Raw genomic sequence first — 22,638 nt, forward strand, 5'->3', positions numbered from 1 at the left:
GAAAAGCCACTCCAATATTAACTTTGGTCTTGTTGCTTTGCCTGTCACGTTGTCGTTTTAATTCTCTTTTTAACTCCCTTGGCGACTCTGTCACATGTCCTAGAGGCGTGATCCTCCATCTTCGACCGGCTTTCAAATCTGCCGGCAGTTGCTGAGTAATCTTCTCCCCCTCCCTCCCTGGCATTCGTCACGGTCAGTACCACTGAGTGTAAAAGCACGAAACGTGGAAGGTATGTCCCTCTTTGGCTAATGTATTTTAAAGATGGAGGAGCAACATGGTAGAATACAAACGAGCGACTCGCTCGTATGTATTCTGAATGACTGAATGGCAGATTCTACACTTACGAGAATACTTTGATTAGTTGGTGGAAGTAATTACACATGAATGAGCACATATTTGTGAAAGAACAAAGGGTTTTTTGCTAAGAATCAACTCAAAAAATTACACAATGGAGCTTTAACTAATTTATATACAGTGGTAGTGTCATCTATATAATGCACAAAATTCTTTAGACTGGTTTTGTATGTAAAATAAGGTAAATGTAGTAAAGTAAAAAGTACAATATTGACCTCTGAAATGTGCAGAAGTAGAAGTATGAAGAGTCAATGTTCTTGGTTCCGTTACCTTACGCTTTCTTTGTGCTGTAATTTTAAACTCCAGTGGATTTATGAGATCTATGGTTGACTGCTCCTCTGATCTCTGCAGGGTAAATCCAGACAGCTGGCTAGACTATCCAATCTGAGTTTTCTGTTGCACAACTAAAACAACTTTTGAACATACACATGTTCCACCAAAACAAGTTCCTTCCCAAGGCTATTTTGCAGCGCCACCGTGGCTCTGTCGGGCGCTTAGCGCCGCCCATGACGATTGTCATTCGTTTTTTATCTGTTTATTGATGGAAATTGCACAGGCAATACATCGAAATGCCATAGTAATACTGATAATAACAGCCTTAGTAAATCGTAGCATAAAAGTAGGTGTTTTATGAGCCTGTGTATCGCGCATTCTCAAAAACGAAAGAAGAAAAAAGTGGAAATTTAAGGTAGATCATATGGGTTCGGACTAACCCTTCTCAAAGTAGGTAATGATGTTGCCATCTCAAGTAAAAGTTTTTCATTGACCCTCTCAACGTAAATTAAATTTTTTCTAACTTAAGAAAAAGCATAACATCCTCCAGCCAACGGGCTAGCGATGGAGGTGTGATGGATTTCCACCCTAGAAGGATTCTACGGCGGGCAAGCAGAGAGGTAAATGCAATAACATCGGACTGGGCTCTAGTAACTGTTTCTGAGAGAATACCAAATATCGCAATCAAGGGGTTCGGTTCGATGGTTATATTGAGAGCCTCAGATAAAAGTGAGTAAGATTAGCAGGGGAAAAAGAACACCTGCTACAGCTTGCATCAGCTCCTGGGTATATTTCAGCTAGCTTAGCTTGATTGTCATTAGTTTAAAGAAATGCCAAAAAAAAAAAAAACAGCATGTTTTTCTCCTCCTCAGCGCTGTGGAGGAAGGTCTGGCAATGTGAGACTACTATCAAGATAATACTGTAAAATGAAAGGCTGAAGCAACACCAGGGAGGTAAAATCAGTAGTTTGTATGAACACATTATTATGCTTTATATTTTTCTTTAAATGTATCTAGCTGCATGAGACCTATGCAATCAGAATCTCTTACAGTGTGCACAGATCGAACCGTCATCAAGGGCAGGGAGGTGAAGAAAATCCATTTGGGGTTCATTCAAGGTAAATCTTTTATGATCCATGACATAACTTTGGAAAGTTAGCAGTTGTATATAGCTGAACTGCACGCTACTCAAGACTCTCTCAACCTCTCTCCTTCATCACTCTCAATACATATGAGAGTGTGGTGGAAACTTGCTACCTTAATGATAAAGAAAATCTTTGTTTAATTATTAATAATAATCAGTTGTATAATACATTTAATTTCAAAACATATTGAATGCCTGTGGCCTCCTATAATACCTTGTTTTGTGCGGATGTCCTCTCTCGCAATACTAAGTAAATAGAACATACCCAAATGACAGTTTGATTTAACAGGACAGTGGGGGTATGGAAATTGGATGGAACCATACTATAATTGATTAGCTAGCAGCCAAGGGGGAAGAAGTTCCCACTTTTGAAAAGAAATCTACATGGGCACACACAATTGGTTAAATCATATGGTGTGGTGCAGAAGAAGGAATCTCATTGATAGAAGATCATCAACATCCAATACACTCTGACCTCCACAACCTGAGTACACTGAACTGACTAGAGTACATATCAGAAGTGACAGAAGGAGGGACTATAGGGGCTTTCCGACCGGAGGGATTTTTGCAGTTCTTAGAACTAAACGTTCCTAGAACACTTTTTTTCGTTGTGTTCCGACAGGAAAAATTTGGGGATTTTTAAGTTCCTCTGGCCCAGTAGCGTACTTTTTTAGCTCCTACTTCAGAGCAGGGTCTTTTCCCTTTTCCCTTTTCCTAGGTGTACTTGATTGGTCGAACTTATAAGTCACGCCCACTGCCAACTCGGAACTTGCAGACAGAGCAACAACCAACAACGGGACATTTTTAACAATTTTCACCATCTTATTCATCATTAAATTCACTTCTGACAACGTTTTAGGCGAGAAATGAACTGTTTAGATTTCGAATATAGGCAGTCTTGCTATAACTGATGCCAAATTGACAATTTGCTTCAAAGTTTTCAGAGCTCCATGAAGTGAGGCGACAGCCAGCAAGCGCCTGCCCCGGCCGCTAGCTCGTCCCTCGGACAGACCGGGCTCGTAAATAAGAGGCTTTTATTTCGCCGTTGACAGATCGTTTGTTTAAATATCACAACACATGTCCATCATAAGATTAACGGGAACCTGTGGTTAACTGTCTTTTCGGAATTAAACTCCACAAGCGTGGGGAGAGAGAGATACCCTTTTCTCTTCGGGAGACTTGTTTAAATTATGACAAATATGCCATATACATTAGATTTACAAGAGATTTTACTTTCCTCCCAATAGCCTTCGTCTCTGCCTCGTACTGCAGGACTCTGTCCCTCATTGGATGCTGACCAATAACACAGTCCCTCACCCTGTAATGCTAATGGAGGGTTTTCTGTGCCATCTGCCAGTTATGTGAATTTGCAAGTGTGAATGCAAGTGCATTTGTAAGGTTATTTCTGATTAAATGTGGCGTACAGTATGCTGTGTTAAGGCAGGAAGGAGAAAGAAGACAGAGGAGGAACAGTAACGGACAGGAAAACGTATCCCGACAGAGAGAGAGCTGGTAGAGGATAATGACCATTTTTTTCTTAACCCACTGCCATTCCTCAAAAGAACAGTGGAGACATATCATGAGGTGTCAAGGACTGATATCCTGCTGAAATCCACTGGGATAAGAAATGATCCACACAATTATTTGAATCTTGGTTTTCAAATCAAATAATATGAGTAGCCTACTTCATGAGCTGAATTCCGCTGGAGAAAAAATGCATTTTAACCAATCAAAAAAGTTCAAAGCACTGTTGCTTTGAACTTATCATGAATATTCAGACATCAGCCAACTTGAACTGACCTTAGTCTCTCTGGGTGAAGTGAAATGTTGAAAACCAGACATGTTTGACTGGGCATAAAAATCCACTTTAACACAACATTAGCTTTTGCAAATAAACCAGGCAGCACTCGCCTGGAAATCACATGTTGAGTGGACACTTGATGTAGGGTCTGTTAAGGTTAATATTTTGGGGAAACTCTGCTGGTAATGTCCCCAGAGAAACATTTAAATTAATTGCATTAAGCTAAAGAAATATTTGACTCAAATAAGAAGTCTCAGGACAGAACAATCCCCTAGAGGGTTTTTTTCCTGACAAAAGATATTCAGTTTAGTCACGTAAGACAAAGAAAAGCAGCAAATTCTTATAGAGAAGCTTGCTTTTTGAGTGAAAAGTGACTTGTATTATTTACCTTAATTTTCTGTCAATTTACTAATTCATCGTTTAAGCTCTACTGTTGAGAAATGCTCGGTGAGTAAAATTACCAGACAAGAATGGTAAATACCTGACAAAAAGGTACATTATCGCATTGATGCAAAAACCAAATTTAAATCCAACACTGCCATAAAGAAGTGTTGTAATTGATTTGCAACACTGCCCACAATGGCCTACTACACTTACAAATATTAAAGAGATAGATGTCACAGTATAAACAGTATGGGAAAAATGTTAATGACAAATGTCATCCTTTCACAATACCCCAGTTTTCGTCACAACAATGCATCAAATTCAGAATCAGAACACCAGATTCTTTGCAAATCATAATATAAATACATGTACATAAACAAAGCTGCCAAACACAGCAGAGGGTAAAATATGTTGCAAATTGCAGAGCCCAGCACCTCCATTTTCCTCAATGCACTGGCAAATTACTGGGATTCCAATTACTTATCATATTTTCTCGTCTTGATTTACTGCAAATGAAAAGTGAAAATTGAACTTGGGTTATAGTTTGTTTATTTTTAGCTGCAGGCTATGATACAAAAAAAGAGAAATTCTCCCTCCAAGCGTCTTATCAATATTTAGAGACAGAAAGATACTCAGCATGTGCGATCACTAATTCAACCACACACATGGCGGGTACCTCATAAAGTAAGGAAGCTTAAGAGCCTATAGCTGCTCAGGCATAACACTTTCCATGCATACAGTTTGGAAAGGAGGAAGGTAATGAGTCAAATTATTTTGCTAAATGGAGGAGCCTGGTGCTCTGGAGTATAACACTGTGCAGAGGTGACCTCGGGGGGCCTTGCACTTTACTCAGTACCCTTTCTCTCTGCTGATGTGCAGGATTCAGCTAGGATGTTATCAGCAAGGTTAAACAGCGTCTAGCACTGACCGGTGGATTAAAGGGAACAGACTGAGGAGGACGGCATTAGTCTGAAATGTCACATAAATATGCAAGCTATTAAAATTACAATGGTCTATCCATACATCACCACATGTTAACATTTTATATATATTATATATAGAAGAAAATCAGTTTTGCTTGGTATTAAGACATATGTGAGCAGTAGGGAACACATACCAATTACTTAAGTTTTTCCAAAGTTACGTTACCTTAATAACCAAGAGATATTAAAACATTATTTCTATTGATGAGCTGATTGAGGAGACAAAAGACAGACATGGATTAAAGCTGGGGGGGAATAGATAATTGAGAGCATTAACCATGATTGGGCCTAAACTGATGTAACAGGGGTAGTAATGCAATCATTGGCTTTCTGTAAAGCTAAATGCTTTGTGGGTCTGATTTAAACAGCCACATTAGTGTTTTAAACAAGGCTGGACAAGATGGATAGAATCTTAAACATGCGAGTGAACTGCTGTCCGCCATAAAGACAGATGATTCATCAATATAGATGCAGATAACATGACACAGTGGGCAGTAGACTAATATAGCAGATACCAAAATCAATCACCATGAGGCTCAAGCATGTTTCAAATTCAGAGTAAATTGTGTGCGTGAGAGAGAGATTGAGAGACAGCAGTACTTAATCATGTGCCTCTTGAAAGCTAAATAATGACTAATGGCAAATTCCTTAAAACATTAAGCTTTAAAGGACGTACATGAGAAAAGCTCCAGGGGTGATTATGTTAATAAGAGCACATTTCCTCTCTCAGCTGCTTCAAAGTGAAGCCTACACAGGTGGATTGATATTCCTGCTTGGAGCCAGACAAAGCAGAGGGGGGGTTAGTGCGAGGCCAGTCACACTCCATGCATGTGCGCATAAGTGTGTGTGTTCACATGTGTATATCTGTCCGTCTTGGTGTGTCTGCATTTTTTGATCAGGGCCTGATCCAAGTGCCTCCAGATGCTGGTGCCATTTTCTCCCCTGCCAATCAAAGGCCAGAGCAGAATGCCAGTCCCTGAGAGCCCTGGTTTACAGCCAGCTTACCTGTATCTCAGTATTACTCAGATGCACACTGTGCTCTACCCCTGTAGCAGTCAAGTCAGACAAAGGAAACATTTCCCCAGAGTTAAAGCACCATTTATCAGTTGTGAACGACAGGCACGAAACATTTTAGTTTATATTAATTGTGTTTAGTTATAAATATGTATAATCAGATTAGTATGTAATCAAAAGCCAGGAGTAAAAATTGTGAAGTTTTAATTCTTAAATGTTCAGTTCTGGTTGATTTGGCAAAGTCCCAGTTCAATTCAAAAAGACACATTTATCAATTACTGGGGGCAGAAAATGCACCGTGAGCAGCTTTTCTGTTTAGCTATGATGAAAATTTGATATTGTCTTTATAAATCTGTGCAGCTACACTTATCGAACCAAATATGTTTTCAACATGCCTGGGAACGAATGTTCTGCTCTTACAGATTATATCATCACCTGACATTACATTTTTTTCCAGTATGTGCATGCATCGCTTTCTGTGAATCCCTTGTGCATATGCACGCCATTTGAATCTGCCACTGACAATGCAAATCACTAAATTGAGTGTAATAGCGATGATGATAACAAGAAAAATCTTAAGGATTACAACTTGAAACAGATTGTTCCGAATCCTTCAAAATAAAACAAAACATGAAAACAATAGAATGACACTTTATCAAGCTTTTGATAATATGTTCTCCTCGTGTATTAAGAACAGGACACAGCATTATACATTTATCATCGTAGGAGGTCAAACGAGCTTCTTCAGAGATAATGGCTTCTTTGAAAGTCCTGGCATGCTATTACATTACAGTTCTACAGGTTAGGCACCTTTGACAGTGTAGGTTAATTAAAATCACACCAACAGAACATGGCAGCAGCTACTGGAGACAGTGTTGTCCGTACTTTTAGACACCATCAATCCACCTCATCCAACAACAATGACATCATCCGTGACATTTACACTCATCAAGTTGTTGCCCAGTGGATGTCTCAGAAAAGGCCACTTGATTGCAGCACATAAGACACAGACCTACTGTACTCGTATTTCTCATTCTGGTAATTACAAATTATATCCTGTCTGCAGGCCAGCACCTTGACAAGACAGCCTTTATCAAGCTCCATCCATCTTGAGGAAGTATTTTTTGCTCTGTTATATTTCAAAGCATTGACTCAAAACCAGTAATAAATAAAAAGAGAAATTCAAGGAATGACAACAGTGCAATAAACGACCTTAATGTACGCCATGGAGAAATGCATCCGTCCCAATTGCATTGCTGATTCTGGCACAGATTAGCATAGCCTGTAAAGAATTGTTGATATCACTAAAACAGGCTATACTAATTAAAGCCAGAATCATCAATTCAGATCCTTGGCCACCTTGACCTAAAAATTCATTTCAGTTCAGAGCAGCACAGCAGCAGAGAAAGGGTCCACACAGGACAGATGTCCCCTTGTTTTATAAGCAGTCTTTATCAAACAGAAGCCGTATCAGTGATTTATACCACAAACAATGCCTTACACCAGGACCAGCTTCTAAATGACACCCTGCCTATAATGGATGGCCTGGTGAAAGAAAAATAAAGGGAGCATAAGAAAGAGAGGAGTGGGAGAATGCAGGTGTAAGAGAGAGAGGGAACAACCAAGGAGAGAGTTAGGAAAGTACAATGAACAGATAACTGTGTTTTGAGATAAGGAGAATATACATTATGTTTAAGCTCAGAAACAGGTGGAGCAAAACATATTACAGAATTTCCCACACAGAGGAATAAAACAATGAATAGGAAAGATGAGTCAAAAGCTTCACTAATGAGTATGTTTTACTGGCTTTGACTTATGTCAAAAACATGACATCCCCTGTGTTTGGTTTGGTTTGCTCTTTGAAAACCTTTGTGAATAAAATACTGGAGGGTACATCTGTTTGTAAGAATTGTCTGACGAAAAAGTATCTCTCAAGATGCTCAGTTCAAAAGTCTTAATCCTTTACTGTCTATCTGTGGCTTAGTGAATGCGGAAGCCGTAATAATTCATCATAATAATGATACAGACCTATGATACAGTGTTTGGTAGATACAGTTTACCAATTCATCACCATACCATTATGACACAAGCCGTGATTTCTATCATTGACTTTGAAAAGGAAAAATTCCTGAGGGGTTGTGTAAACTAAACAACTAAACTAGTATGACAGAAGCCTAAAAGACAACGGAAGAAAGTGTGCATGCTCCTTTTCAAGGTTACTGGTGGACTTAAATAGTTTGAGAGAGGGTGGAAGAAATTCATATTTGGAAAGATGACAAACATGCCTGTCTGAAACATGCTAATTTACCTATTGAGGGTCTTGCTTTTTGGTCCTTTGCCACTGAATTGATGAAATTGTGTGGATTATAATGGAACCACAAACTCAAATACATCTAATATAATTTGCCGGTCCTACTCCTCTTTATTTGTGTATCTGTGGTTTACACAGTTTAGTTCAGCACTTTACATACGCATGTAAACATGCTCGAAATGAAAAGTAATGCTTACCATGCTCACCGTCTTAGTTACTGTAGAATGCTAACATTTGTTAATTAGCACTAAACACAGAGTAGAGTTGAGATTTTGGGAATGTCATTAGTTTGTAGTCATAAACCAAAATAATGGAGATATAAAGATTTTAAACTGATGATTACGTTCGAGGGGGACATGCATGTTTGGACCAAATCTTATGGCAATACTTCTGATATTTCATAGTTGTTGAGACATTTTAAGCTCATGGTGCTGCAAGAGGAAAAGTTGAGGGAACATCAAAGTCATTAGGACTAATCCTGGAGACTGTGAATGTCTGAAATTCAAGGCAGTTCACAATAGTTATTGATTTTTGTGATTATTTCAGTCTGGACCGAAGTGGTGGGACCAACCAACCAACCAGCACAGCCATCCACAGAGCCATACTGCTACTATTCAATTTCTCATGTTGCAAACTTTTATTTCCTTCAGTTTTATCGATCCGAAACACCAGCAATGTTATTCTTAATCAAACAGAAGCAGATATATTGGCAAATTAAACTCAAGATCAAGAAACAGAATTAAAAAGCCTAAAGGCCTTTTGTCTCCGTTAAACAGTAAGCTGCTGCTTGGAATTGTGTAAGACCAGCTTGTGGTCCCTTGTTCCAGTCAATAACTTTTACTGCTAAAACATCACTTTAAGTGTGATAGTCGTCCTGAGCTAATATAATTTAATTAAGTGACTATACCATGCATTTGTCTTTAAAGGGACTGCTTTAAAACATGTTTTTCTGTGTATTTGAGTGCAGTGCCCTAACAAGTATTCCATCATTTGTCCTGCTTGTACTAAACAGAATAGACTATAGAGCTTATTAAATGGGTAATTTAGACTAAAATGACATCCTGTTGTTACGTAAAGAAGCTAGATAATGTAGATAGTTTTGATTCAGATTCCAGTGGTAGTGTATTGTGGTATGAATGCTTTTAGTTCCCAAGTTATGTTGCCAGTCAAAATATTTCATTGTGTGAACATAACAACAAACATGTTTGAACAAAAATCCATTATAGCAAACAGAAGGCAATGTGTAGCAGGTATACATTAAAATTCCTTTAGGGCCTCGTGTTTGTATTGAATATTGCAAACATGTACAGACTGAGGTTAGACTATTGCACTGTTTCCACCAGTGCAGTCCACGTCCGCAGAATAACATGTCTACGGGTCAGGGGATTGACTGAGGAGCTGCATGAATCTGCATGAATCTAACGCCACCACATAAAAATGTATGCCAAAGGAGAAAAGTTGGAGAGATGCATCTGGACACTGTCTCCAGCAGGTATGGGACTGTGTGTTCTGGCAGCTGAAGTAATAAGGATAATAAAACAAGGGAATTTTGGGGAAGGGGGGAAATGAAAAAAAGAGAAGGGAGGTGATGAAAATTAAATAAAAGTAGTGTAAAGTATTGTTGCACATGTTTAGGTGTTCTCCACAACAAATTCAGATAAACAAAGCACATAATTTCCCTTTTAGCTTTCACTATGGGCATAATGTAAGGACATTGATGTAATAATCGCAACATAAAAGTGGGTGTTCGGTGTGGAAAAGGCTGTTGCCCCACTTCCGTGTACTAAAAAGGTTCCCATACACAAATTGAACAATACTTAACCTGCAGATTGAAGCTAAAAACATATTAAGACCTGGCAAGCAGGAACGGCAAAGGATAAAATAGAAACACCTACATCATTAGAGCTTGGGAAAAAATGTATGATGTGGTGTTATGATGCAGGTGTAGATAAGAAGGGTCATATTTAGGAGATAAGGCAGAAGAACAGTTACAGGGGACAGAGGGTACACAGTTTATACAATTTCTTAGATAAAGGTGTGGTAACAAATAATGTATGTTTCCTTTGGCTAATGCAGTTTTATGAGACAGAAATAGCTAAGTTAAATATGTTAGAGAGGTTAGAAAAAGAGTCTTAGGGGTTTGCCTTTGTACAGGAAAACACTTTGAAATTGCCAAGTCATGGGGCGCCTGGATAGCTCAACTGGTAGACCGTGCGCCCCATGTACAAAGGCTCAGTCCTTGTTGCAGCGGCCGCAGGTTTGACTCCGACCTGTGGCCCTTTGCTGCATGTCGTTCCCCCTCTCTCTCTCTCTCCCCTTTCACATCGTCAGCTGTCCTATGTAATAAAGGCCTAAAATTCCCCAAAAAAATAATCTTTATAAAAAAAAGAAATTGCCAAATCACACAGCAGCAGCACGGGTAGGAGTACAGAGCTTACGGTTCAAACAAGTGATGAAATTAAAAAGAGGTGCCCGAAAGGCATAATAATTGCCCAAACATTATAGGACAAGTACACCAAAGGTATAGAGGATTAATGCTGAGCATTGGGCCAGCTTTTTCCAGCAGGACAACTGGATCACAGAAAAGGAAGATTGCTTTGGAGCAAACCTATTGACAGAAAGAGGCAGCTATTTGAGCCAAAGCTGCATCTGGACAAAGCAGTCAGTGGATGAGCTGGTAAAGTGCAGGAAAGGGACTTGGCTAAAGGGTTGTGCAATATGGAAGGTAACCAAATTAGACTCAATACATGCAACACAATATGTGCCACCATCAAACCTCAGTGGGTAAGTGAGTGAATGTGAGAAAAGACTACTAGAGAATAGCAATGCAAATAATCATCAACAATTTTTACTAAATAAAAAAAAAAAAAGCATTTGTCACTATCTGTTGCATACTGCAGTGAGGATAACACAGCAGTCAGTCTTAACATGACAGCACCTCTGAGCTCAGACCCCAGAAAGTAATCTGAAACAGCTGTGGGTCTGCAGATTTACTTGACTTTTACTTTTGACTTAAATTGCCAGATGTTCCATACTATGAAAATATAATTATTACAATAATGCAACAAGTGAATACATTATTCTTCACAAGAATGAACTGTCACAAACCGATCAGTAAGATCATCAAATAGTCACTTAGCTAATTACTAATCACTAACAGCTGTATAAAGGCTAAACTAAATCAGATCCTGTTTTCATTGTAATCCATTGCACAGCTGTTAAAATGTTCTATAGTGCTCTGTACAAACACTATATTGCAAAAATACAGTTTGATTAATGAACAAGAGAACAACAGAGAAAATGTACAGCAGTACTGTTTCAATGAAGACATATAGACACACTGACCGCAGCGAGAGTAGAGGTTAAAAAAAAGTCACGTTGCCTCAATTTCAGCAACATTTTGCACAAGTACCATGCTTTTCAAGTGCTGCAATTGGTTGAAAACTGTATTTGAACTTCAGTGCTGTGGACAGAGAGTCTGTCCAAATCCTGTCCAAACCTCCCTGACCCAACAGATCCAAACAGATGGTCTACTATTAAAACTATACAGAGCAAAGAAGTACAGAAACTTACATTATTCAAAATATCTGTTAGCCAATTCTTATTTAAGTGTTTTTTCTGATGAACAAATGTTGAGTAAGTGTAGAAACATTTGGGGGAAGCATATTGAAATAAAGTGTAGAAAAAAATGGTTCTGTCAAACATATTTAAGCTGTTTTACTAATTTGTAGTGTACAGCTAATTTAGTATTCAATGTGCTGCTGTGTTATGTAAACATAAAATTATCAACTCTGGTATTACAGACGGATAATTACTGAATATTTAATGACTTGGATCAGGATTTGGGTGAAAAAAACATGATTAGTGCATTCTTAAAACACAAACATCATGTGGCCGGCACATGTACTGAGAGCATTATGCCTCGATGCAGAAGTCCAAGGTTCAAATCCGACCTGTGACGATTTCCTGCATGTCTTCCCCCTCTCTCTCTCTCTCTCTCTCCCCTTTCTCACCTAGCTGTCCTGTCAAAAATTAAAGGCGGAAAAGCCCAAAAAAATAATCTTAAAAAAAAAACATAATTGACAACTGCTTACACACTTTTAGCTGAAACTGAAAAACTATTAATGAAGACTGAGATACTAATTTGGCACAGCTGGAGTTTTTAAGAAGACAGAAAACAAACTTTGCAGTGGTTTAAAAATCACTTTAGTGGTGTGTGTGTGTGTGTGTGTGTGTGTGTGTGTGTGTGTGTGTGTGTGTGTGTGTGTGTGTGTGTGTGTGTGTGTGTGTATTTGCACTTGTTATATCAGAGATTTCCTAACTTTGTCAAGGATTGTACTGTAATTGCAAGTATGAGCCCCTGAGAACTGCAGCTGAATACTTAATAGGTTTTTATAATGTTTAAAGTATCATTATGCAGAACCCCGCTGATGAAGTCCCACTGTACTGGTTTTATTCACCCTAACTCACCGTTGGTTCAACCGCTCATATCCCTCAACACATCAGTTCAATTTGACAGACACGGTTAGGATATCCAGCAAGAAATAGCCGGCAGATTATGACAGAGACTGACATATCGTAGCTTGTTGCTTTAAAAAGTGGAGTATATGCAAAAATTCTGTATGTAGTTATGATTAATATGTAAAATGTTCAACATCTAAGTCTAGCCTACATAATAAGTAAAAAATAAAGAGTTGATTAACTTTTGCACAACTTAGAGATGACTTTCACATCCCTGTTGCAGAATTGCAGAGTGAGATCTCTACAAAATATTCGTAATTTATGTTTGAGATAGATGTAAGTGTTTTCTGAACTGAATGATGGTTTTGGATCCATGCAGTAATTAGTAATTAGCTTCTTCTGCAAACAATAGGTTTTTTAATGACAAAAATGTCATGTATTTATTGTCATTTCTAACTAGGATCTAGACTTCAGTAAGTAACAAATAACACTGAAGAACATGTCCTAAAGTTCCTTCAATTTTGGGTTTCAGATAAACAAAATTCCTCAAAGCATTTTAAACCTGAAATCAATAATTACAATCTGCCACTAAACATAGTAAAAGTCCAATACAATCTAACATTGTAACCAACAGCTGAAACAGATACGATCGAAGAAGCGTAGGACAAACAAATTACTTCAGACAGGTAATCATATTTCAAGAAATTAGGTGACAGAAATAGTTTATCTAAGCCTTCCTACACTCACGCCCAAATGTGCTCACCCACATCTCTTGTATAACCATGTCTGTGCTGTGTTACTGAGAAGCCAAATTAAATGCATGCTGAATGAATTTTATCCAATGCTTGAATGCGTTTAATCAGTCCTGCTTTTGTACCCACACTCACAGATATACTATAAATCCCTTGAACTTTGTATGGAGTATCTGTATTTACACTGTACATATGCCCCCGTTTCTTCCATGACATATGAGCCTTACCTTTGGCCAGTTAATACAAATTATTATTTTTTTCATGTTTGCCTGATGTTAATGTTTTTTTGTGTTAGTTTCACTTACATAGATTGCATTGATTATAGCCTGAGGTCCTCTATGAATGCAAGTCGGCTATCAATCATAGCTTCAGTGCAAACCTGATTTCCATAAAAAGGCACTCTCGCCAAAGGCTACTTCATTTGAGAGTAACTTTTCAGAGGAGTTGAGGTTAATATTTTATCACAGAACACACAAAATCAACCATATGCCTGTTAGGCTGGGGGAAAATTGTATTACTTTCAAACAAGGTTATAGCTTTATAACTCTTATCATTTGTTTCATTCAGAAAATAAAGATAACAGTGAATGCAAAAGTTTTTTTTATGTGAAGCAGGACCACTCATAAGCCATAAATTTGAGGCCATGGATTAATAAATAAAGCATACAGTAACTTCATGATGAAAATATAAAATATTCTTCTGGAGTTACTATTTTCATTTTTTTAGCACTAAGTTTTTACCCCAGTTGAAATCTGCCCTTTACAGGAGCCGTAAGGTTACCATTTTTGGCACACTAGAGAGTAAATCACGGGAATACAAAACCTGGATGCCTGTATGTCTGCTGCCAGGTCACTAGTGGCAATTCATGCCGTACAACCAAAATCCTAGCCTCTCCAATTCTGGCTCTAACAAACATATCCATTTCAGTTACTGAAGAGCTGCCCCTCTCCTGTGGCGCTAATACAATGCTTTCAACAACATTTCTAAGGTTCTTATTTTAAATCAAACCACACATATGCTGAGTTTATGCAGCACAACTGACATTATTCCAAGCTATTTTCCTAGGCCCCTCATCACATTGCACAGTATTGCACATTATTATTATCAATAAAAGTAGTGGTAGTAGAATTGGTGTTTTGGTATTGTGGCTATTGTTGTCAGGCTGTTATCGTTATTATGTTTGTTTATTTATTTTTTCATCTTGTGTGCGCCGATAGTTAGTAGTTTCCACAGGTAATAAGTTACAGATGGTTTGCACCCGTCACCGAGGATTGCTTCCCTATATGGGTCTTTGTTTACGCAAATAACAAACTGCTTGGAATGTGCATCCAAATTAAGATCAAACATGATTCACCAATGTTTTCACATGGATACTTACAATTTAATGGTCTGCACTGGCTTCATGGATGAGACAAGGCTTTTATTTTTCTTTATAAAATAAGTCTGGTGATGCTGTCAATGAAAACACCAAACCAACAATGGATTGATCCTTTTTAACGGGATTCAGTGTGGAAGTTAGAGTAGCAGTAGTTAGACGTGTCATCATGAAACACAAACATGCAAGAAGACAATTTAAGTATTTAATGACTGATTATTACCCATCACCGTCTCGTTTTCACACACATGCTCACAAACACACACACAGGCATAAACTGGTGCATTTTCTGCAAAAGCATATTGATCCTATTGAAGGCTATTTCAGACAAACAGACAAAATACCACTGACTTCGGTAATTAAAGAAAAAGGCATACCCTTAATTAAGAATTTTAAGAATTTATTTTCGCTTGAAAGATTATCACCACTTAGGCCAAAGGTGAAAATGTCAATTCTTAAGAATGGATGAGTCAACCAATGCTTCAGGGATGAAATACGTATATTCCACATTTAACTTTTTCTTTCCCAAGGCAGTCGTGATAAAAGCCAAGAAAAAGACATAGATAATGTGTTCTGTTTAAGAGGACTTCATTTAAAATGTCTAACATGATCATTAGCAAATGGCATGGAGCTGCAGATCCTGCCAAATGTTGACAGGGGGAGGGGGGTGGTGGTGTCATTTGTGAATACAAAAGATTCTCTGACTCTTAACTCACCAAATGTTTTGGGGAGGTGAAGTGTCTGCAGGTCACCTTTCAGCGGAGTGCCTTTTGGTGTCCATGCTGTCTACTGGGGATGCGCGGTTGTCCTCCTCCAGCCGGATCATGGCATCTGGGAGGCAGACAGGGAGCAAGGGGGCAGATGGAGAAGGAGAGGAAAAGAGAGAGGATGTTTCTAAATTAGGGAGTGGAACACCTATAGCACACTAACTTTTTTAGCATTTGAAATGGAGGGCACGCTTCAACAGGTAGAACATATACGTAAGATCATGACACTATGTCACTACAATTTAAGCCAAAATGACTGCTCTTTTAATGCAGAAAATATAAATTTTGCCTCTCAAAGAAGAGTCAAAGGTCTTTAGTCAGGAACTAATTTGTATATATTTCCATGTGTGTTGCTGCCAAATAGCTCATATTGCTCTCAGTAATATACCTTTCCATCTGCAGCAGTGTTAAAATCTTTCTTCGTGCAATAGGTTTTAATCAAGGATCTACTTCAATAGTGTAGCTACCATTCCCCACTGTCAAAGGGAAGAATGGCATGTCTTTATATCTTAGGAAGTGTTCATGCCTTATATAGTCTTGGTCTAGTAGAGTTGCCTGCTGCACATAGCTGGATCTAGCCAGTGGCTAAGGAAGCAGACCTTATGAGAGCTCATTAAAATCTTCTTCAAGTCTTAAGAGACAAATATGAATGTATAACAAAAAATGAGCTTGCCATTAAAAATAATCAAAAGTAATAGAGCAGTTCCCAGACTGAAAAAGTATTTATTAAATATGGTCATAGCTGGCTTGGATGGGTAAATGAAAAAGGGTGACAGAGCAGACAAGACAAGAGCTCAGTACCGATAATTAAACAATTCACAAACGCCTCGAGTAATGTGAAACAAATGAGCATGCTACTCTCCTTTTCATGTTACACTTACAAATTAGACCTAAAAGGTCAATCGAGGAAATATGTTGCTCTTTTAATGGAAGGTTGAATGATATTTCAGGGCGAGGAGGATTCTCTTTGCAATGACACATTTTCTTTAGTAACACTAACATTTTCAAAGTTGCACGAATACCAAACTAATTTAAATAAAAATCCACAACTGTTTCCTTGCATTGTATAAAAAGGATTCTAACAAGATGGACCTCACTTGGCCTATCTGCTCCACATTTTAACTGAGTCTGCAGGGGCGTTCTCAAGTGAGCCATAAGGAGGACTGAACAAGACAATTACCATTTTCAAGTTTCCACTTTAAATCTGCAACCTTACTTGATCTGAGTCTCAATTTGCATGAAATACCCTATTAATGAGGGGGCTTTTCCCACAATAATATGAAATGGTAATTATCCAGATAGAGAGTGAATGTGAATGTACAATAGCTCATTACCAATCTGAAACACAGTACATGTGAAGGCCACTGCTTTAAAGTAACAGATAAAAGGTCAAGTAATTATATAAGCTTTAGTTCTAAGCCTCATAGCGAATTACTCTGAAGAAGAAAATCTTGGAAGTGCTCATTTTCAAAATGCAACTAGAATAGGAGAAGAAACTAATGTTTAATCAGAAAACTTTTGTAAATGTGAGAATATTCATCTATACCCCAGGAATCTGGTACGGGCAAATCATAAAACACTGCAACAATTCCCTGCATTAAAAAAAATAAAATCTGCTGTATTTGTAGGTTAGGAGGCAGCTTAGGCAGTAACTGTGTATGTGCTGTAGCAAAACTTCAGTTTTAGGGCGAAAACAATATATTAACTTTTCAGTTCTTAAAATCAGGTGTTACTTTGTTCCTATAATATATGCATACATGAAGAAATATGTTTCGGTTGTGTTCATGCAGTTTAGAATGAGAAAATATCTGATCATGCTAACCTAGCTGATGTTATTAGGTCATTATAAAACATGAATGACATAATGTTTTGTTATTTTAGGTATGTTGTGTTACTTTTGTAAAAATGTCATTCAAATCTTCCCCGTTTAAACAGCATTTTATCAAACGCTAAAGCTAACGTTTGTTTGGTTATGTTAGCTAACTAACAGTTACACCTACCAATTACTGGGTATAAATATTTAGAACAGCTTAGCTCAACTTTACAATTTGTTTTCTGGTCTGATGCATACATGTACATCTCCACTTAATAAGCACTTCTGTCATAAATAGGCTAAATATGAACTTACCATGAGCTGGTATACCTCTGCATGCATTATGCAACAGTAAAATGTATTGTTGCCAGGTGAAAATAATCAACTGGTGACTCCCTGTGTATTAAAGGAGGAACACAGGAGTCTTCAGCCTCCTCAGGCCTACATTGCAGCACACAGCCACAGTCACAGCCACAGTTTTAGTTGTTGCCACTGTGGATTGTATCTGTACAATCCACAGTGGCAACAACTAAAACATGATAGGTTGGATTGGGCCGATTAAACACAGCAAATCTCATTAAACTTTCACTCATTCACAGTCCCACTTCTCTCTTACTCCTACAGTAAATGGAGCCCCTTATCTCACCTAGCTTTGGTCCAATATAAATCTACTAGTACAGCTCTTCAAATTTATTGGCCGAAAATACTTGATATCGCCTTTCACTGACTGTTTATCCTTCCCTGTTAGTGCAGAAAAGTGAGAACAACTACACAGAAAAACTGCCCTTGATTAATGTGTTTTGTGATTTATATTATATAACTCAAATACCCAGTTTCTGGTTGATTTAAGAGCTGCAAGTTCTGTTGGGGCATGATAAAAAATAGGGCTCAAACTTCATTGAATGCTTAGGCTGAAGAAGAATGTTTATGGAGTCTGCTCCTCAACATCTTAACCTTGCAGCAAATACTTCATCCCACTGGGGTAACTGCTACAAAAGACTAAGTATCTGATCACCTGCATGAAATGGCTCAGCAAGAGCCTCTGTGCCTCAGAGAGTGTCTTACAAATGGCCTTTTTTTGATGAATTGATGGTGTGGAGGAGTATATTGTTTCCAGCTGTAACACTGCATCCAGGAATGTGTAGGAGCAAGGCAGTTTGTGTGCGTGAGAGAGACAGTCAAAAAGACATACATACAAAAAGCCAGAGGGAAAAGGACAGAAAGTTTGTGTTTCTTATGGTTGAACTGCAGTTGAGATTCAGCCAAGGTCATTCTCTTACTTATGACATACATGGAGCCAGACTGAGCCTCTCACTTGGACGCTCTCCATCTGCTCCCACTGATAAGACCAGGAACTTCATGTGCAGCAGACAGACACCACGGATCTGTATTGTGTGGATCTAGTGTGATTAAAGCCACATTTAGGTTTTCTTGAATTGCAATGAAGACAGCATTCAGAATATGCCTCTAAAGAACGGCTTCAACGTATAGTTTAGATGTCATGTTATACTACTATCTACCAGGGTCCATGACTAAAACAAAGACTTCTCTGTTGCATTTTTAAAAATGTAATTATGTACTGGGGTAAAAAAAAACTGCCTATGTACGAGCTACTGTGAAGCAGAGGAAGCACATTGCAGTCACACCTACTGCTCAGTGGAGAATTATTCTGCTAAAAGACCTTTCCAGCCACAAAGGTGGACAGGGATATCATGTTAATTGGTTTATGCATGTCAGCCGGGAAACTCAATTGCAGACTATCAAAGAGGCCTGAAACAGCTTAACCAAAGTAAGACTTTAACCAAGCTGCCAAAAGTCCACATATTTTTCCTCAGTGTCTGAAGTCCGTGTAAAATAGGAGAGGTGTAAGTGCAACTCGCTGACCAGCAGGACTGCTCTGCTTTCTCCTGATCAACACTCAGTCAACACTCTGCCAGCTAAAGCTTGCTTTAAAATATATCTTTCTGGCGCATCATTGAGGACACATTGCATTTTTTTCTGAAAGCCTTCTGTTGTACTCAGAGAACCACATGAATTTAAGAATAGGGCTCGGTTAAGGACAGCAGCTCGAACAGAAAGAGAAATATGGGTGATAATAAATACTGTAAGGGTGGGACATTACCAGGGATTAGACAGGCACCAGTCTTAAGCAAATGCATGACGATGGTAACAGATTATACAATGTTTAAGAAAGTGGCAATAAAGTAACGAAGAGTCATATTTGCTGAACTGGGAGGATGTTTGTTTTTTGAAACAGTAACAATCGATTCCACAATTAAACAGACAGTGCTCTGTATGCAGATTACAGTAAGTTGTCTGTACATGTCTTTGGGTTGCATAACAAACACATTTTGCATTTGTGCATCACCAGAACCATGCCCCTACATCAATAAACCACAGAAACTTTGACAGCCACCCGACCACAGGCACACTGTTTTCTTCATTAAACCTTCACATTGTTAAATGAGTAAATCTGTGAGCCATCTGATAAAAAACTGCCACTGCCACTGCCACTGCCACACACACACACACACACACACACACACACACACACATACACACACACACACCTAGTGGTCATGTAGAAGACTATATCCAAAACTTCAATCAAATGGCCAAACTCCAGGCATGCTTCTGTGATGCCGAAAAGATCACAGACTGATCAACATAACTACAGCTGATGATCTCAACATGTGATGCTTCCTGTTAAATGAGCCTTAGCCCATGGAGGTGGACCATTTGGCAGGAAATGAGACCAAATTGATTGGGAAACAGATGGAAGAGAAGCAGCCACTATGATGCCCATGAGACTGTAAAGAAAGGAAAGAGATGAGGGGTGAAGATGAAAATGAGACAGAGACAGCGAGAGTGGATAGTTTGAAATAAAGGTCACTATGAAATGTGACTTTTAAATGCTTAGAACAGAATAATGCAATTTCCTCTTAAAATCAATGAACTGTCTCGCTATCCAAGCAAAAAGTATAACTTTGACCTCTGACCAGTGGCATTAAGATCTGTCAGTAATGCATTTTAACAAAACCTATCTACTTCAAGGAGCTAAAAACATTGAAAGCAATCTGTAACACTTTGCTGTGTATACTTATGTAATCTTTCCAAGAAGCAAGACACAAGAGAAAAACAGAGGCCTTGAAAATTTGCCAAAAGCAAAGCATTCTCGCCCTCTTACATTTCTTAAGAGACATCTTTCTAAAGAGTTCCGCATAGAGACAATGTCTCCACCTTCACAGCCAATTTTAAGACAGATTCAAGATTCATTCAATCTTTGCTTTCAGACATTTCAGACATCAACACTGGCAGCACAACAGGTCTTTGTGACCTCACAAACAAACTGCACGAGTACTAGACAGTTGCCAAGCTCTTCAAAGTCCAAATATAAACAGAAAGGCCACCCTACCACCAAAATTAAAAAGGAACCTGCTATGCACAACTTGACACATCTTTTAATATATACTAACTCTAGACCTCAACTTAATCAAAGTTATTAATGTTGCTGGAAGGTGTTCGTCATTGTCATTAAGAGAAATTCTTCAGTTATATATGTGAATTTAGCTAAAATGTATATGGCCAAAAATTATGGATTTAGCTTTTAAATTCAAGTCAAACGTGTGTGACAGCACCGACAAACTTTTGTAAGACTATGAGAAGTAACGTAGAAGGTACACTGTGGAGTTTTTGACCACTAGTCGCACTATGGAGCAAACATTTATAACTGGGTTCATGCTTTGTTTGCATCATGCACAAGTACTGTATGAGGACACACATGCAAGTTTCACGCTATTTCAATAATTGGCAGTTGGTGGCGGTAACAGGCAAAGATGCATGGCAATGCACCACAACAAAAAGCAAGGAAGAAGAAGACTGCAAACTGGCAAAGATGGACAAAAAATCTGCTTTATAAAGGAAACGTTTAACAATACACACAAGGCCTCATGGATAGAAGTTCCAAGGATAAAGGTTTTGGTGAGTAACACTGAACATAAGCATCCACAGGTTACATTGACTTTTCCCTGGCACTTGCATCTGGGCCAGGACAACAATGGGTTGACACAACATCTATGCTGAATGACCACTCAGATAAAAACCTTTGTCATCAGGGCAAATGACACATTGCCATATTAATAATTCTCCTGTGTTAAATTGGAGTAGGCAAACACACACACAGACACACACTTCCCTGTGTTTAGCTGACTTCACTCAGTCGAGGTCAGTGGATTACAATTTGTCTTGTAGGGCCGGATATGAAAGCTTCTTATAAATCTCTATATACTGTATGAGGGTACAGCAGCATACTCCAAATACCCCCAGTTAACTTCCAAAGTAGAGAAGATTCAAGATTCAAAGATTCAAAATCCTTTATTAATCCCACAATGGGGAAATGCAGCAAGGGATAAGAGGAAAAGTGGAAAAGTAGAAGACACACCGTTAACACACAGTAATAAATATAATTAAAGAAAGTAAATATTAAATAGTAAATAGTAAAATGTATTTACAGTAATTGCACAGTCACATGTTTTATTGTATGTTTTATCAGTCCTGGTGTGTGTGTTTTGTCCATGTGGTCTACTGGGAGCAGTGCTGATTGTAGAGAAGAAGTAGAAATATAGAGGATGTCAGGGTATAATATAGTTACATAATTTTCTCTGTCCAAGTAAGCAGCGTAGCTATTATTATATACTCATAGATAATTAGGGAATTACATTAAGAAAGCTATATGAGAAATTACATAAGAAAGGAAATGTGCCACTTCACTGTGAATAGCCCACCTATTTAATACTTATAGTATATGTACTTCATGTCATTGCTGAATTTAGATGTGCCGTCTACCTCATGTCTGCTGCCATTACTAGACTATTGACCCCGGTGAAATAGACCATGTCAGATAATGACAGATCTAAGTCAAGCCACATGAAATTACAATGTATTCAAATAAGTGCTTTATGTAAACAGGTTGTTCACAAGGTGCAAAGTGCATCAGTGGAAGGATGAGACTTGAATGGGTTGAGGGTAGTTATCTGTCCAGAGTGTGAATTAAGAATCCAAGCACGGTCTCCACATCATTAACCCTTTGGAGCTACACTGACCTTAGCTGTTCATTGAATCTCATCATGTTTTGGGGAGTGTGGAAGTGTAATGGAGTGTGTGTGTGGGGGCGCCCCTTTGATGTCTTAATTCAAAATTTCTTTTA

General features: G+C 38.4%; 1 protein-coding gene across 1 annotated transcript in view; it reads right to left on the minus strand.

The window, feature by feature from the left end:
• The window catches only part of chrm3a (cholinergic receptor, muscarinic 3a), an 89,964-nt gene that overhangs the window by 43,618 nt on the left and 23,708 nt on the right, over window positions 1-22,638 (minus strand). The window contains exon 2 of the mRNA XM_031308003.2: window positions 15,569-15,683. The gene's annotated coding sequence lies outside the window, so the exon portion shown is untranslated. The remainder of the gene's footprint in view (window positions 1-15,568; window positions 15,684-22,638) is intronic.

Source organism: Sander lucioperca, chromosome 15 (assembly GCF_008315115.2).
Source record: "Sander lucioperca isolate FBNREF2018 chromosome 15, SLUC_FBN_1.2, whole genome shotgun sequence".
In the NCBI taxonomy this organism is placed as follows: domain Eukaryota; kingdom Metazoa; phylum Chordata; class Actinopteri; order Perciformes; family Percidae; genus Sander; species Sander lucioperca.